The 15,426-nt window shown below is 38.1% G+C and overlaps 1 protein-coding gene across 3 annotated transcripts in view; it reads right to left on the bottom strand.

Moving 5' to 3' along the window:
• The window catches only part of RASSF8 (Ras association domain family member 8), a 127,960-nt gene that overhangs the window by 66,716 nt on the left and 45,818 nt on the right, over positions 1 to 15,426 (bottom strand). Inside the window, exon 1 of one of the 3 annotated variants that reach the window (XM_036866014.1) lies at positions 9,015 to 9,166. The exons of the other annotated variants lie outside the window; for them this stretch is intronic. The gene's annotated coding sequence lies outside the window, so the exon portion shown is untranslated. Of the gene's footprint in view, positions 1 to 9,014; positions 9,167 to 15,426 lie in introns of those variants that run through there. 3 annotated transcript variants of the gene reach the window in all.

Genomic DNA, 15,426 nt, shown 5'->3' with positions numbered 1-15,426 from the left:
GAATGGTTATTATAAAACGACAACAAATAACAAGTGTTGGTGAGGATATGGAAAAAAAGGAACCCTGGTGCACTGTAGGTGAAAATGTAAATTTGGTGGAAAACAGGTTCCTTAAAAAATTAAAAATAGAAGTACATACAATCCAGCAGTTCCACTTCTGGGTATTCACCCGAAGAAGAAAAAACACTAACTCAAAAAGATATATGCACCCTTATGTTCATTGTAGCAGTACTTATGATAGCCAAGCAATGGAAACAACCTAAAGGTCCTCCGATGGATGAATAGGTAAAGAAAATGTGGTATGTACACACACCATACATACACACGAATATTATTCAGCCATAAAGAGGAAGGAAATCTTGCCATTTGCAACAACATGGAGGCACCCTGATGGCATTCTGCTAAGTGAAATAAGTGAGAAAAAGACATATCATATAATCTCACTTTTATGTGGAATAACAAAAAAACTCCAAGTTTATAGATACAGAGAACAGATTGGTGGTTGCCAGAGGCAGGAGGTGGAGGGGTGGGCAAAATGGGTGAAGGGGGTCAAAAGGCACAAACTTCCAGCTATGAAATAAATAAGCATGGGGATATAATGTATGGTATGGTGACTATAGTTAATAATAGTGTACGGCATATTTGAAAGTTGCTAAGAGAGACCTTGAAAGTCCTCATCTCAAAAAAAAAAAGTACTCATTTCAAGAAAAAAAAAATTTTGTTAAGGAGGTGGTGTTAACTTACCGTAGTGACTATTTCACAGTACATACAAATATCAAATCATTATGTTGTACACCCAAAGCTAACATAATGTTATGTGTCACTTATACCTCAATAAAATATTAACACATTAAAAAAGCCCACCTTCGTTTCTAACCACCCACCCTGTGCCACTCCTCAAATCCCAAACTGCAACCCTCTGGAACAGACAGCAAGAATATGCAGATTAATTAAGGTAACACTGCATGAAAAATCCTGGACATGCAAGCCATGGTCCAAGATTATTGAGATATGTTAAAATTAGCAAGAAACTAGTTCTTTATCTAAAGGAACACTATACATGAAGCAAAGAAAAAGCACTGGTTAGACATTAGAACCAGGGAGTGTCATAAAATCCCAAAATGAAACAAAACAAAAATACCAATCAATCAAACAAACAAACCCCAAAACAGCCCTTAATAGCTTCCAGGCTTTTAAAAGTTTAAAACAAAAGAAAATGAATGAATTTCTCATGTATTTCAAGGATAAATAGGCTCCTCCAGTCTCTAGTTAAACAAACTCTTCAGTTGAAGGTTTTGACTCTACAATTTTGGAAAGTATGACTGCCTGACAGGCAAAATACAGGATGAAAATAAAGATAATAGTAATTTGGTAACAAATTATAAACTCCAACTGGCCACCAGCACTTCAAAGTAACCATTAGTTAGAGTTAGTGGGGTCTGTGGTCACAGTGTTACAGAGAAGTACTATCTTCTGTTTTTAAAGTATGAAGAGCTAGAACCTTATCAATAAAGAAAAAACAGAAACGGTAGGGACTTCCCTGGTGGCACAGTGGATAAGAATCTGCCTGCCAATGCAGGGGACACGGGCTCGATCCCTGGTCCGGGAAGATCCCACATGCCACGGAGCAACTAAGACCGTGTGCCACAACTACTGAGCCTGCACTCTAAAGCCCGTGTGCCACAACCACTGAGTCCGCATGCCGCAACTACTGAAGCCCACACGCCTAGAGCCCGTGCTCCGCAACAAGAGAAGCCACCGCAATGAGAAGCCCGTGCACCACAACAGAGAGTAGCCCCCGCTCACCGCAACTAGAGAAAGCCCGCGCACAGCAACGAAGACCCAACGCAGCCAAAAAAATAAATAAAATTTTAAAAAAAGAAAAAAAAAAACAGAAATGGTATTACTGAGAACAAGCAGAGTGACTAAAGAAACACAACTAATGAGTTATTTCTCTTAATCTCATTCATTTTTCCAAAAAGCACATTCAAATCAGCATTTCGTATTAACACAATAATGGATCATCTAACTTTAGGTATTATATATTCTCTTCTCCTAACAACATCACTATGAAAATAAATACGGAAAATTTTCATTTCTCTGCAAACTGAGATCGGTAACAAAGTATAATGTTACTTAACTTTAAAGATACACACAAAAGATAAGCAATTTTCCATGACCTTACACATGAATTTGGATAAAATCTCACCGTAATCTCTTTGCTGGTAGAATGGCCTATCTATGAATACATATTTTGACAAATTATTTTCTATTTCTCAGTTTTGTGTCTCAGATTTCAGAGGAGAAAAATGAAGAGTGCATTTTCTAGAAATGTGAACACCAAGCAGCAGACAGGAATGACAATTTAATATTGTAGGTATTACTGGTCTTTGGCTCAAAAACTCTGACCCTGAAAATCCTGTGACAAGATGCTCTTCAGGGGTTTCCCTGGTAGCGCAGTGGTTAAGAAACCGCCTGCCAATGCAGGGGACACGGGTTCGAGCCCTGCTCCAGGAAGATCTCACGTGCCACGGGGCAACTAAGCCCATGAGCCACAACTACTGAGCCTGCGCTCTAGAGCCCGTGAGCCACAACTACTGAGCCCTCGTGCCACAACTACTGAAGCCCGCACGCCTAGAGCCCGTGCTCCGCCACAAGAGAAGCCACCGCAATGAGAAGCCCACGCACCACAAAGAAGAGTAGCCCCCGCTCGCCGCAACCAGAGAAAGCCCACGCACAGCAACAAAGACCCAACGCAGCCAAAAATAAATAAATAAAATAAATAAATTTATTAAAAAAAAAAAAAAAGATGCTCTTCAATAATCCCGCAGTGGGTGGAGCCCATTTATATCAAGGGGTCAGAAGAGACATTGGAATGTCTATCTGACCATATGTGGAATTTAAAAAAGAAAACACTATCTTCAGCTGAAGTAGTAGTAAGGTCGAAAGGAAAAAGGACTAACTAACTAAAGCTGTAATCCTAATAATTTCCACAATTTTAACTGAAACACAGAGTATTAAATTCAATTCTTAAAGGATTAGTACTTTGATCGATGATTAAAATTTAATGAAGACTCCACACCCCAGTTTTTGCTGATTGTAAAAAAAAAAAAAAAATCTAATTTCATGATAACAAACTCCATGAACACTGTCAAAATTTGCTCTTTTATTTCAAATATCCATTTGAGAAAAATTTCAAATAAATAAGCATAAATCAGTAATCAACTTGGCTTACATTTTTTTTGACATGGAGATGATTTTATGTTATTTAAAATGGAATTTAACCTGTATTAAATTCAATTTTCCACTTCAATCAAGACTTCTATAGAAAAATACTGCATGTTTGCTCTTCCTATAAAATACAGCAATTATCTACCTTATTTATTATTTCCCAAAAACAAAATCAGCCCAATTTCAACACACCACTGGAATTTAGGAGAAAGTTAATACAGGCACATTTGCAGTTAAGGAGAGCACATGTGTTTTACCTTGCCTTCTAAGGCTGCTGGACTACAGATGCCAAGGATGCAATGCTGAAAAGGATTATCAGGCTCAGCATAAACACATACCACAATCAATTAATTATGTCTGCTATGAACACAGGCAGCATACACACATGACATATTTCACCATCCCTCCTATGGAAGCTGTTGGTTAAGAACACATTTTAGTGGTCAGACAGCCCTGGGTTCAAATCCTGACCTCTCCACATATTAGGTGTATGACCTTAGACAGATTTACTAGCTTCCTTGGCTCTAACATGGGAATAATAATCCTTAAATTTGTCAGAGCTAAGTTACAATGAACATGAAGACTTAAATACAACCTGGCATGCAGTCATTACTTTAAAATAGCTACTATTTGTAATATTACAGGAGTTTGAGTCTTTCAGGGCTCATTAGTGACTGATCACTGAATGTGATCTTGAAAGGCAGGTCCCTGCCCAAATCCGCTGCTGTGGTGAGTGAGCTCTCACTCAGCAAGTCACTGGATTTACGGCTCCAGCCAGCTGTGGCTGCACCTGCTGAGCAGAGGCACCGGCAGCTCACGCAGGGCACATGGACACAACTCCACGAAGCAACGAAGGGCCAGGGCCACCCTCTCATATTCCCCAAACCAGCGCTACAGGTCTGAGGTCTGTCCACGCAATACAGAAATGTGCCATTTACTCAGAATGAGGTTTAGGAAAATAATGGTTACAAAAATAGAACCTTTTTACTCTTCCTGGGACCACTCACCTACCTACCAAGTATGGGATAGGAACTGGTAATCACACTCTTCAAGAATTTCAGAGTCTTAATCTAGGCCTACTCAACACCAGCGGCAGTGAAAGAAAACAGACTTCAATCAACATGAAATCTACTTTAACGACAAAGTATATATATATATAAAATGAAAAAAAGACCTTTAAAAATGTAAAGCTAGATAGAAAATGCTTATGATATATAACCAGGAGAATGAACAATATCACTAAAAGGAAACTAGATCCTTTTGTTATAAAAAGTAGTTTTCAACAGCTAAAAACAGTGTCAAATATTACAATATTGCTTGAAATTCTGACTCCATGATTATGATTTCTAATTAATAGGGTTGTCTACTACTCCAGGTCTTATTACAGTATATGATTTTACTGAGCCTGAGTGAATCTGATTGGAAAGCAATGAAAATGGAAGGACACAGGATTTAAAGAGTCAGCAGACCTGGGTTCACTGCTTATTTTAACCTTTTAACCCTGAACTTCCTTAAACTCATGGATGCTCATTTCTCCACCTGCAGAATACTGATAAGACTATTTCCCTCTTTAGTTTGCTGTGAGCATCAAACTAGACTCTTCTACTTCAAAGTGTTATACGAACACTAAAATGCTGCCCCACCAGGTGACTACTGCTAGAGAAGCCACATCTTACCATGGGTTTATGAAACAGACTTGGATTACTGGGAACAGGAGAGAAGCTGGGAGGGCAGTGCCGTGGGCACACCACACAAGAATAAGTCTCTCTCATTACTGGGCACAACTGCCAAGCTCCCTGAGGGCAAGCCCATGCCAACACAGGCCCTGCAGATAACAGGCTACTGACTGCACGGAAATCTCACCTTTTTTTAAATTCTGGAGATAGTTTCCTTTAATTTGATTCTATAAATTTGGGTGGAGGGACAGAGCATGAAGATGGACAAACTCACATGAAATGCAGTATCACGGATAAAGAACGCCCAAGAAGAAACAAATCTGGATACTGAACATAGTCCCCACCAATTTTTAAAAATCCAACTCACTCATGTGATTAGTAAAGATATAAATAAATAACAAAATAATATATGAGCACAGTTATGTTTAGGTGTCAAGAGTGACATATAGACATGAGGCCAGATGGGAAGACGTCTACTATTCCTTCATCTTCAGAAATACAAGAAGCTGTTTACAGCCATTGAAAAAAGGCTAAATAACTACAGTTCACAGAGCCAACACTCAAGCGTTCATTGCCGGTTATAATGCTATTTGGGGAAGAAGCGGAGATTGAGTTTCCTCACTTTTAAAATATTAAATGCCTGACAGCTTTTGTTAAAGTATTAACAAGTGCTAAGTGCTTTGAATGTATCAATTTATTTAATTCTCATACTAATCTTAAGAGACTGGTACTATTATTGTTCCTACTTTTTAGAAGAGGAAACCATGCCACAGGGAAGTTATAAAACTTGCCCAAGATCACACACCTCATTAGGGGAAAAGCCAAGACCTGAATCTAGGCAGTCTGCAACCCTGAATTAATATATACTCTACCATTTAATAAAATAAACAATTAAGCAGACTCTATACTTGTTTCAAAAAGCATCACCTAAAGGCCTACTATTGCTACACATATGACAACAAAACCTTTAAAGACACTAGATTTAAACAGAAGTTCATGGGTCATCTCCATTTATTAGTTAATTAATCATGTCATCACATATATTTGACTCAGATGCTTGTGGGATTGGACGTAAGGAGGAAGCAAGGGCCTAGGAGAGTAACTACCAGTATCAAAAATAATATTGCTCATCTGGGAAATATCTGACTAATCTATTCCAGTCTTCATAAACAGGATTGATTCTAACCAGTCTCCCTTGTATTCCCAGTCCCTGTACTCTGGCCTTGTAGGGACCCAACAGTCCCTTATGTTGCCCCTTGTCTATCCAAAGGCTCCAATCAACTATCTCCTGCTCTGCCATCACCAACAACAGAATTTTGCAGCCCAGAAACACTCTTCTTCTTCATCAAGTTCTCTTTATGTTGGTTCCAGTGGTTGAAGTCGACTAGACATTAAGGGGGAAGAGGAATATCTGACTAACTAAAGCACATTAACTTCATCTCCAATTGGTAGTATGAGAAGAGATAATTAGGGCAAAGAGCTTTCCTACTGTCCCTTAAACAAATCACAGTGCCCATTCTCAGGGCTGGGGGAATTCAGGGGTGGCAAGCAAGGCACAAAATGTAAGGAGGCATCATTGTCAAGTGCCAATACTACCTGCACGACGCTGAGAGTGAGCGTCTCCTTACATTTTGTGCCCTCCTAGGTGCCTCACTTTACTTATTGTAAAGACCTTGCACCATTCTGCCTGCAAGTTGAAACGGTTAAGATGGTCCCAGTGGACCGGAAGGAAAAACTTTAGCTGCTCTCTGGTCGCTGCCTAAGGAGAAGCGACTGGTTCTACCTTCCCTTCTAATTTTCCACTAATTTCTAATTTAGTTTCTGGCGAAAATCTAAGTTCTTGTTTGGTGGCTGACCAACTTTCCTAAACAAAAAAGAAACACTAGTGACTGAGAAAGCCTCTGGCCCCAGGGCCTCAAAATCTGTTAGGTATCAGTTAGCTCTTCCAGGGTTGCGGCAATCAGCTGCCTAGAAAACGAGCGCTACAGCCACAAGAGCCCCGTGGGGGACCAGGGTGCCGGCCCGCCCATCTCTGCTCCAACATCACCACTCTGTCCATTGATTTTTATACTGGATCAGAGAATAAACCAGTAGCTACCTTACCATCTTAAAAACAGCAACAACAAAAAACAAAAACAGCTTTCTTCTGATCCCACTTTCCCCACTACCTATCCTTCATTTCTTGTCCCTTTTCATTTTCCTACCTCCCACTCTACTGAGCTCATTACTGTCAGGCTCTTACCCCCATACTCCACCAAACCCCTTCATCAAGGTCACCGATCACCTTCATGGCACTAAATCCAGAGTCAGTTTACCCCCCTCCCCCCTCCTCCCAACACACTTTCTGCTTTTGGCTGCTAGGACACTGTGCTCTCCTGGTTTTCCTCTGTCTTCACTGGTGTCCCTTCTCAACCTCCTCTTCTCTACGCTTTCCTACTGTCTGAGTGTCCCAAATCTGTCCTTGGTCCTCTACTCTTTCTATCTGTATTCACACCCTGGGCGATCTCATTCAACTTACCACAACTTGAAATGCCATATACTTGACAATTCCCACATTTACATTTTTAGCTCACCTCAGCCTCACATTCAGATGCCAACACAACATTGGCACTTGGACGTCCCATAGGCAACTTGGACTCAACATGCCTCAAAAGGAACTCTTGATCTTACCTCCCTAATCTGTTGCACCCACACTCTTTCATCTCAGTTCAAACCACCCAGGATGCACCCTTTTAGGTGCTTAGGCCAAAAGGCCTACAGTTAATCTTGACTCCTCTCTCTCACTACCCATCATCCAATCTGTCAGGAAATCCTGCTGGCTCCACCTCTACCCACCCTACCATACTCTCCCCTGAGTTACTCCACTGGCCTCCTGACGAGTCTCACTGCTTCCACCCGCACTTCCTCCACCTCCAAATCTCCCATTCCCAACACAGAAGCCAGAAAGAAGAGAAATAAAAGAAAACAAACAGAGACATGAACTTAAATACGTAAATGACAAGACATAATGAAGTACAGTTGACCCTTGAACAGCATGAGTTTGACTGTGTGGGTCCACTTATATGCAGATTTTTTTTCAATAAATACTACAGTACTACACGATCCACGGCTGGTTGAATCTGTGGATGCAGAACTACGGATACAGAGGGCCAACTATGGGACTTCAACATCCTCAAATTTTGGTATATGAGGTGTGTCCTAGAACCAACCCCCCACCAGTACTGAGGGATGATACTCACACCTATATCGTGACTGCAACAGTTGTAAGTGCAGGCCGCTAACAGGTACGGTGATTGGAAACTCGAGTACTACAAGGGGCACTGCTGTCTAGGACACAGTTTTTTAAGTCAGGGGACAACTCTTTTTCAAGTTCTGCATTAAGTACGTTTTCCCTTAATTTACATAATAGTTTCATTCCTGGAAAACTAATTGTATTTTAAGACAATGCAAAAGTGCTTTGTGTATGTGTGTAAAAAGTTATGTCCAGTTGTGGATTTTCACTGGTAAAGCACAGTGGGCCATTTTTAAGTTTTTGTGTGGGACTGACCTGTGCATGATAGGATGGCTGGCCTCTCTGTCACCCATTCACTAACTGCTGGTAGTACCTCTTCCATCACTGTAGCAACCAGTGATTGAATGTCCTCACAAATGGCATCGCAAATGTCCCAAACACTCTTGGTAGAGGAACCTCTCCTGCTTAGACACACTACTCTAGAAATAAAGCCTACAATCCTATAGCATCTGCTGATTCATAGTTTGATCAAAAGAAGTGTGAGCAACATGCTGAAAAGTACAAAGTGTCATCCATCTTGAGCAAGGGAGTAAAATTTATTCAAGAATATCCTAGTATATCCATCGGTTCTGAGCCCAGATAGTCCCCTTGCCCTAACATGCTGGTGAGCTTGGCTTTCTTGTGAGATGGCGGTGGGATTATAATAGCTGGCAACTACACATGACACATAACTTGAAACCTTGGGAATCTGCTACTATGTAAACCCATGTTGCAGTATGGGGAAGTACCAGTGTGCAGGGAAGAACACTGGACTGATTGGGAATCAAATGATCTGGGTTGTAATTCAGGCTCTGCAAACAAAGAGATGTATTTACCTATTTGACCGATCTTTATCTACCGGCTAGGCAGCACTGAGACCACAGAGAAGAACAGTGAATTTTCACCCTAGAGAAGAAGTCTAGAGGCAGCAGATCAGTCCCCAAATGCGTCTTCCTTTCTTCAACCTCAAATCTGAATCTTCAAAGTACCTTCCAAGTAAAAAATAACATTAAGATTTTATGTATATGCTTGCAAGATGCCATGGTGCCTCACAGGGAAAATACAAAATGACGCCGGCAAGATGGTGCCAGAACTAAGGTAAAGTCACCCATATGACATCATATTGCTTTTCACATGAGGATATAAATATAACACTACTATATGAAATTACTACTTGGTTAATAGTAAAAATCACTATTTATATTTCTGCTTTCTGATATAATGAAAAGATAGAGAGTATACATTCAAATGATCCTTGAAAGCAAAATGGAATAGAAATGGCAGTTAATACCAGCCTGTTTTTCTGAAAGCATTATTATTTGTTGTATCAAAAAAGTACAATCTTTAATCATTTCATCCGTCACACAATTCCCATTCTGACAAGGCAAAATTTGCAAAGAATCTGCACAGTAAAATTGTCCAGTGGCTGGAGCAGCTAACAGGAGAAAATGTTAAAGTGAAAGGAACATTAAATCAATGGCCTGGAAACAGTATAGCTTTGAATGTTATCTATTTATACTTATTTTTTAAAGCGAGAATATTTTAAAGTAGCAATATCCTTTTGAAGAATAAAGATATGTTAAATATTTAATTTCTTGAGACTATAAAGAAATTACCAAGAATAAAAAGTGTGAATAAATTTTCTCCTTACAGAGATATCTTAAGTTTAGGTTACTCCAAACCATCAATATTTCTACTTATCCTCCAACTAGAACTTTGTTTACTTATAAATAATTTTGATCCTTTCAACTACCATAAAGCCCAGAACCCCTAAAAGAAAAGCTTGTTTCTATCAAACTAGAATAAGAATCTATTTTTTAAAATCAGCCATCTCCTTCCCATCCATATTCATATTCACACCAAGATGTACTTGTTTATCCCCAAACACATCATGCTCCTTATGTGCCTTTCTAGATTTTGCATATGCTATTTCCCAGGCTATTTTAGAAGGCCTTCTGCTGCCTCCCTAAAGACCTACTCACTTTTAAATACTCAGCTCAAATGATCTCCACAAGCATCTCTCCTTAACCTCTGCAGTTACAGTACTTCCCCATGTGCTCCCATAGCACCTCCTTCATTCCACTGTTGTGTAAATAATAACATGACCATAACCATTCACCACCTGTCTATCCCCCAGTAGACTCTCTGTAAGCCAAAGGACCGGGCAGTACCATGTCGAAAAGAATTGCTAATGAAATGAACAGCTATGGAAAATTATGGTGAAAGGCTCTTATCCTTCTGCAAAAGATCCAAACCTTAAGGTCTACTACTTCCTCCAGATTTGTGTTATTTTTATTTTTTTTGCTTATTGATTATTTATTTATTTGGCTGCGTCGGTCTTAGTTGTGGCACACGGGATCTTTCGCTGAAGCTCCTGGGCTTCTCTCTAGTTGTGCTGGGCGGGCTCCAGTGCACTCCGGCTCAGTAGTTGCGGCATGCGGGCTTAGTTGCCCCGCGGCATGTGGGATCTTAGCTCCCCAGCCAGGGATCGAACCCTCGTCCCCTGCATTGGAAGGCGGATTCTTAACCACTGACCACCAGGAAAGTCCCCAGATTTGTGTTATTTATAAATTAGTGTAAGAAAATCAAATTTGGTACGTATATTATGTATATTCTATCAATTTTCAAGGTTGAGCTAACAGATTTTTTCCCAAAAGAAGAAATACATCTCTACAATTGATGTCCAAAACAAGTGCTTTTGATTCACACAACGTCTATTAAATGCATATAAACATTCATGCTTAACAGATATTTACCAAAAAATAATTCCCCTATTTAGATTATGATTCATCCAAAAAATAGGAAGCACAAAAGAAAAAAAAGCATACCACAGAGAAAGTAGGTGTGGTTACTGAACACCACAATTCATGCCTTTCAATGTCAAAAAGTGCTTAATTGAAACAATATAGACTAAACCTCCACTGTAAACTGTGGAACCATGTGTGCAGTTAGTTATGATTGCCACCTACAATGTCCGGTCAAAAGAAACAGAAAGGAAGTATGAGAGGTAAGTGCATAACGCAGCAGAAACATCTATACACAAAACTTATCCATCAGTGCCACTAAGGTAATTTGCACAGATGGCGAGGGGATTTAACAGGTATCCAATTTCCAGATGTACTCCATGCTTTATGAGATCACAATTTCATTTCATCTTTACAGCCACCCTGTGAGATAGTTATTGTTAACCTCAATTTAATGATTTAATGATTTCTGATAAGCTCAGAAAGATAAATGTGACCTTACTTGTCCCATGTCCCCCCTCTCACTCAATGGACAATGGCCCGAGTCCTCTGAGCCTGCACCACAAATCAGGCGCTAGGGATATAGGTATACCCAGGGTGACAACTCATCCGGGTTTGCCTGAAACAGCAATGGTTTACATTGTTATCACAGCATAATTACCAACAGTACCATGTTTCACTCTCCAAAGTGTCTGGTCTGAACAATTATATAGTATCCTTAAGTATAAAAGAGTGAAAGTCTACTTACATAAAAATATATCTAGCCTGTGTCTGAAACAAGACTGAAGCATTTGGGAAAAATGGCACTCTTTTAATAAAAATGATGACAGCTATCATTCATTGAATTTTTTACATACAAAGTCCTTTACGTATATAATTTACTCTTACCCAACATTCAAGTGAGAAAACTGCAGTTTAGAGAATTCAATGTCACACAGTTAACAATGGGTTAAGCTGATTGGTACCCAGATTGATGAATCCTGATGATATGTGGCAATTTCTGAAACTACAGACACAGCTCTTTGGGATATCCTGGAAGGAAGGGATAAGGATGAAGTGAGTGGCCAGGAAGACTACCAAGGGTGCCTTTCTTGCAAAGTGAGTCTCTTTCCTCTAACTCCTTGGTCTTTAGTGGAACCACTAAGTGGGGTTGTGTGTGTGTGTTTGAAATAGAAACCACTTTTAAAAGAAGCAGGTTTAACACTGGGCAGAAGTGAAGACCACACACAGAGGCAAGTCAGACAGATGAAGGGATACTCACTTGACACAGGACTCTAGACTGAGCAAGATCACGGGGAGATTTTCATAAGTTTTGAAACTGGAGGTTCAGGATAAGTTTCCCTAAATTTCTAAGAAGCAAGTACACTCCAGCTGAAATGTGAAAGAGAGGAGGAGTGAAAGAGACGGAGTGTATAAGTTCAGCTGTTGATATAACATGGTATTACTTGGCAGTAAAAACTTTGTTTTTCCCATCTGATGTGAACCTTTTTTACTTGGTGAGACTATATGTTCCTTAAAAGCAGAAACCATGAACTCCATCCTCTTCTATAACTTTCACGAAATCCACTTTAGATAAAAGAAACTGCCTTTGCAAAATTAGAAAGAGGGTTATAACATTATTACTACCTTAGTAGATCTTAAAAACAAAAAATGATTTTGTATATTCTCCCTATTGCATTCAGGTAGATGTAGGCACTGTCTCAATTTACTGGGACAGAAACCAGGTCATAGAGAATGATTCTACTAAAATGATAGTCACCGGTGCAATCAGGAGGAGATGTGATCACAGTCTCACGTAATTACATACTAACCTCATTTTTACAAACTCAGACACATGGAAGAATGCAAACCAGCAATAAATATTCACTGAACTCTGACCAATTCAACGTGTAATCTGATAATCATATCTGCCTTTAAGATTATTCTGGCAATTAAAGGAGTCAACCTGCAAAGAATCCTGTGTAACACACACACACACACACACAGAGCTATAAATTTAAAAAAACATAAATACATGTTCTTTGTACATGAAGATACCCAAGAAACTGTTAACAATGGTTACCTTTGATTGAAGGATGAAAAATGAAAGGAGGTAACCTTATTTTGCATTTTATACCTTTCTATACATTTTAAACTTACTGGATTACTTTAAGTTAGTAATCGTTTTAAATACAGACATTAATCCTTAGTCACAAAGGGGCTGTGGTGCCCACAAATCCATTAGCATTACTGAAAAAAACAAGGTCACCATTAAGAGCCATATTCAGGAAAAACAGCACAAGTAAATTAAACAAAATAATACTTAAGACTTGAGAGGCACAGTATCTCTGAAAGCGCAGACGGGATAGAAGGGAGACTGGTTATTTCCTAAAAATTCCTTAAATTTCCTGCCCAGATATAATCATTGTCAACAAAACAGTGGAGTCAATGGGGAAGTGGAGCAGAGATAAATAATAAATCAAAATATCTATGGAATTAAAATAAATGTCCTAATTCTCTCATTTAATCTATAAAGACTTTAACTTTGATTCAATGTCACTGGCAATCAATATTTGAACGTTTAAGCTGCTGTGACACTTGATGTAACAGGCACAGGGAAAGGGCTAAGATTTAAACCTAGGGACACCCTGCTCTTTATCATTCCCAGGGGTGCTGGACTCCACCCTTCCAGGGAACACGATCCCGATACACAGGTATATACCACAGTCTAATATGAATGGCAGCCTGGGAATGCAGCCTGTTCAACCCTGCCCAGAGACTGATGATCTTGATTCATTACTTGATTCTGTGTATAGTCCATCTCAATAAATATATCTTTATGGTAATTTTTTTTCAATAAGGCATATGAGGAAATCTTAGACATTTGGTCAATCTTAGATTTTTTAAAAAAAATCTACTTTCAAATTTCTGAATACAAATACATTTGTTTTAGAGAATCTGTAATAATAATGTAATATTAATAATAATTATTATTCTCCTATAATTCTACCCACTTGGAGATAATCATCAACACTTTTGTATATTACCTCCTTGTTTATTTTCTGCATAAATACAGTTAAAAAATACAAGATTATAATTTATATTACATCCTTATGCTGTCACTTTTTAGATTACTATCATTTTTCCATTCATTAAATGGTAAAAAAAAAAAACTATCTACAGATAAAGAAGTAGGTAGATAGACAGACAGATAGATTCCATTATTGGCTACAGAGTACTAGTCTACCTTCTAGATGCATTATATGAGCATTTTGATCTTTCTTACTTCTCCCACTGCCAATGTTACGAATTACATATGTCTGCTTATGTTACATTTTATGTACAGGTCACTCATATATATGTCATGCACATGTTTTTTTAATCTTTAATAATGTGATATACTAAATATGATATTAAAATTAAACAAATCTTTAGATCTACATCTGTTTGTATTCTTTTTTAAACTACTAGGAACTACTAACTAATTTTTCTTTTTCTTTTTCTTTTATACTGGAGTATAGTTGATTAGCAATGTTGTATTAGTAGCAGGTGTACAGCAAAATGATTCAGTTATACATATACATATATCTGTTCTTTTTCAAATTCTTTTCCCATTCAGGTTATTACAGAATACTGAGCAGTTCCCTGTACTATACAGCATGTCCTTGTTGGTTACCTATTTTAAATATAGCAGTGTATACATGTCAATCCCAGACTCCAAAGAAGACATACAGATGGCCAAGAGGCACAAGATGCTCAACATCGCTAATTACTAGGGAAATGCAAATCAAAACTACAGTGAGATATCACTTCACAAGAGTCAGAATGGCCATCATCAAAAAGTCTACAAACAGTAAATGCTGGAGAGGGTGTGGAGAAAAGGGAACCCTCCTGCACTGTTGGTGGGAATGTAAATTTGTACAGCCACTATGGAGAACAGTATGGAGGTTCCTTAAAAAACTAAAAACAGAGCTACAAACTAATTTTTTTAATTAGGTGTTGATTATTTTCTTACTGATCTGAAGTAGTTCTTTACATATGGGTATTAACTCTAGTTATATATATGATAATATATATATACATATATATAGAATACTTTTTGTGATTTGACATATGCAAATTTTAATTATTTTATTTTTAATGTAATTACATATATGAATCATTCCTTTTTAAATCTTTGCATCTGTATTTTAGTTTATCTTTCCCTAAACCCAAAATCAGATATTTATGAACATTCTCTTCTAGTATATTTATTACTACATTTTTATATTTATAATTTTTAATCAATAAAACATTCTTATGGGCTTTCTATTCTGTTTCAAGTATTTGTCTACTTTATCAACATCATATTATTTTTATTATTATTATTTTTTACAGATGGAGAATATAGCCAATATTTTATAATAGCTTTAAATGGAGTATAATCTATAAAAAAATTGAATCACTATATTGTACATCTGAAACATAATATTCTAAATCAACTATACTTCAATAAAAAAATTCTGTCTTTTATTTCTGATAACTT

Source organism: Balaenoptera musculus, chromosome 10 (assembly GCF_009873245.2).
Source record: "Balaenoptera musculus isolate JJ_BM4_2016_0621 chromosome 10, mBalMus1.pri.v3, whole genome shotgun sequence".
NCBI lineage: Eukaryota > Metazoa > Chordata > Mammalia > Artiodactyla > Balaenopteridae > Balaenoptera > Balaenoptera musculus.
The sequence above is the reverse complement of the archived record's forward strand: the minus strand, read 5'-3'. Positions and strand labels throughout refer to the sequence as shown.